Below are 3933 nucleotides of genomic sequence, written 5' to 3'. Positions count from 1 at the left end.
ATTCAGCTATAAAAAGGAAGAACTGACACATGCTACAACCTGGATGCACTTTGAAAACATGGTAAGTGAAAGAAACCAGATACAAAAGGCCACATATTGCATGATTCCATTTATATGAATGTCCAAAATAGGGAAATCTGTAGAGACAGAAAGTAAATTAACAGTGACCAGGAGCTGCTGGGAGGAGAGTGACTGTTAATGGGTATGTGATTTCTTTGGAGGGGAGGTGAATTTTTTCTGGAAATGAGGTGATGATGGCACAGTCTTGTGAATACACTCAAAAGCATTGAGTTGTATACTTTTTTTTTTTTTTGGCCACACCACGTGGCATGTGGGATCTTAGTTCCCAGACCAGGGATTGAACCTGTGCCCCCTGCCATGGAAGCATGGAGTCTTAACCACTGAACCACCAGGGAAGTCCTACTGAATTGTATACTTTAAAAGGGTTATCATTTTTTGTATGTGAATCACATTTCAATGAAAAAAAATCAATGTGAGTTCACAGAAAAGCAGACATACCAAGCTTTCCACAAATAAAAAGAATATTGTAAAGCCTGATATAATCGATGTTGGGGTCATTTTTTTACCTGTTGTTGTGTTAATCTGATACCATGCATTGGCAGAAATATTTGAAGCTGAGGGCAAAAAGCATCTCCATATTAGTGAAGTTGCATTATTCAAAAAGAGGGTAAATAGAGAATTTGCATGCCCAGAGCTAAGAATTCATGAGGAAGAAATGAAACCCAGGAAATAAATAATACAAACATCAATAATACGGTTTTCGATTAGTTCAGCACTGTTGCTTGTGGTCAGAAAAGTTTCAAATCACAGAGAAAAGAAAGAAGAACAACATTGTAGAAGTTTAGACTTTACTTTGAGAAAAATACTATTGTTATTCTCCTTGTTATTTAATAACTTGTGTGTAAATTCTCTCTTCTTGGGGTGATCCAGGTAATCATGACTGTATCATATATCAGGGCTTCTCAAACTATCAATACCTGGGGACCTTGTTAAAATGCAGAATCTGATTCAGTAGATCTGGGGTGGAGCATGAGATTCTGACTTTCTGAAGAACTTCTAGAAGATGAAGATGCTAATTGTTCATGGATCCATCACACTTTAAGTAGCAAGGTCTTACATGACTTTTTTTCTCTTTCTCCCTAGCGCACAGCACTATGTTTAATAAAGGACATCTAGTGGGTAGTTGTTGAATAAACAGATGCTTTTCTTGTATTCTGTGGATAAATGTCTTTCTTACATATACTTTCCTAGGCATGCACACAGATTAAAGAAGTTCTAGCACGTCACGATGAGGAGAATATTGTGGATTCCATCAGACATTTCTTTCCTCTATAATCTCAGAGTACACGGCTACTGCCAGATTTTTGCACATGAATAAACTAGTTTTTCCCTGAACAGAACGTCCTAGGCCTATGATAGAACAATGCAGGCAGTACTAACCTGCTCACTTGAGGGTAAGCCCCTTGAAGGTAGAGTCTTAAGTCATCAGTACTCAAAGAAGTCATTCCATAATATTTATTGAACACCTACTGGGACAGTTTCTCTAATTATCACAATAACCAAAGAAACATAAGCTCTCTGAGAATAAGGACTTTGTCTGGCTCTTTCAACCTAGTATCTCTAGTAGTGGAAATGATGCCTGAAACTTAGAAGGTATGCAATAAACACCAGTTGATTAACTGAATGACCTGTAAATTGGCTAATGTTCCAATTTTTTTAGGAGAAAACCTCAGAAGTTTAGACATTATGTAACGTCTCTGAAGTCACACAGCTGGTGAATGTCAGGGCCAAAATTCAAAGATGGTCCATAGCCTCTGAAATACACATAAGACCAACCATACACTCCCTTTTTTCCTACCTTTCAATAAAACTTGGCATCTGCCATCCCCCGAGGAGTGCCCAAGTGTTGTGGGCATAGCCCTTTTCTTTTCAGTCTGACCAAAAGCCCACTCTTCTTTCTCTGGCACCAGATTATATATCAGAATAAATTCTGGGAGAGAGAACCAGGTTTAATTTTTATAAACATAGATCATCAGCAAAGTATAGCAACCAATTAGCAATAACAGTAGTGTATCCTGGAACTCTGGCAGAAAACCACTATGTTTTGAGTTGCTAGATTTAGCAAAAAATATATATCAGGTGCCCAGTTAAACTTGAATTTCAAATAACATCAAACAATATTAATATGATGTGGTATTTGGGACACACTTATACTAAAAAAATCATTTGCTGTTTGTCTGAAACTGAAGTTTAGCTGGGCGTACTGTATTTTATCTGGCAATTCTAACTGTACTATATCATACGCTCTGCCTAACACAATAGCAGGAGCCAAAAGGTGTTGGTTGAATGGATAAATAAATGGATGAATAGAAGAATAGATAAATAAGTGAATACATGATTATTTAGAATCTCTGATTCTCTGTTTTGGGCATTGCATTTAGGCAGATGTCGGCATTATCCTATTTCATATCTACTGTAACACTGTCATGTATTCTTGGAGTAGGAGCTTATCACCCGGAGCCAGGGGGTCATTTGGCCTGGGCTGCACAGTCACAAAGGGTTTTAATTCCAGGCTTTCAGTATCTTCAGGTTACATTATCCATCAGCAGAGGAGTGGGTGCAGGAGTGAAAGGAAATATCTATCAAACAACTTTAAAGTTTTATCTCATGAATAGACCACACCATTAGCCCTATATTAGTTTCGTACTGCCACTGTAACAATTTACTATAGATTTAGTGGCTTAAGAAAACACAAATTTATGACCTTACAGTTCTGGAGATCAGAAGTCTGAAAATGGGTCTTGGGGGCTAAAATCAAGGGATTGGTAGGGTGCATCCCTTCTAGAAGCTCTAAGGGAGAATCCATCTCTTGCCTTTTCCAATGTCTAGAGGCTACCTGCACTGGTTTGTGGACCCCTTCCAGCAATGACATCACTCAGCCTCTGCTAGCCTCCCTTCTTCTCAGACTCTGACCCTCTTTGCCTCTCTTTTATAAGGACCCTTGTGATTACATTGGTTCCACCCAGCACATCCAGGAAACTTTTTCCATTTCTGGATCCTTAGCTTAATCATATCTGAAAAGTCCCTCTTATCAGTAAGGTATCGTATTCACAGGTTCTTGGGGATTAAGACCTCTTGGGGGCTGTTGTTTGACCTACAACAAGCACCATGATTGAATATGTATTTATATCACACAGTGCTCTTAAATGTTAAATGATTAAATGTAAACCTCTAAAAATATACCTTTTTAAACAACTTCTGATATTTATTCATTTTTAAATAATCTTGGAGCCTCTTCTGACTTCTGAGAGGCCCTTCCTGAAGCAGTATGATTTCTTATCTTCTAATCATGGAAGAACTGTGCAGTTGGATACACCAAACCAGTGGTTCTCAATCTTGGCTACACATTAGAGTCAACTGAAGGGTTTTTTAAAGTCCCAATACCAAGGCTATGCAGCAAGTCAATTAGATCAGGATGCCTAGGGAATGGAGCCAGGCTTCAGTAGTTTTAAAATCTCCCCAAGTGATTCCAGTATGTCCAAAATTGAGAACCACTGCACACATAACATTTCACTGCTATGCTAACCTGTTTGTTTCTTCCTCTATTCTTTCCCTCTCTCTTCTTCTTGCCTGTTTTGCTTGTTATCTGCAAGTTTGTCTCTCTCCCTCATTGATGTATACTATTTTCATTGCATCATATTCAATAAGGAAAGACATAAAGATGCTCTCAAAACAATCGATATGGTGTGGCTTATTGTGGACAGTGATGTTCTGGGAACAAAAAGATGCTTTGCTTTACCCCTAAGAAGCAAGTTCTCCACCTCTCTGACCCTCAATTTCCTCAACTGTAGAATGAGGCAATTGGGATAAAACTCTCTACGGTCTTTTCTAATTTAAACTCCATAATTCTAA

The sequence above is a fragment of the Grampus griseus genome (genome assembly GCF_964374135.1).
Source record: "Grampus griseus genome assembly, chromosome: 14".
Taxonomy (NCBI): Eukaryota; Metazoa; Chordata; class Mammalia; order Artiodactyla; family Delphinidae; genus Grampus; species Grampus griseus.
This window is presented reverse-complemented; position numbering follows the sequence as displayed.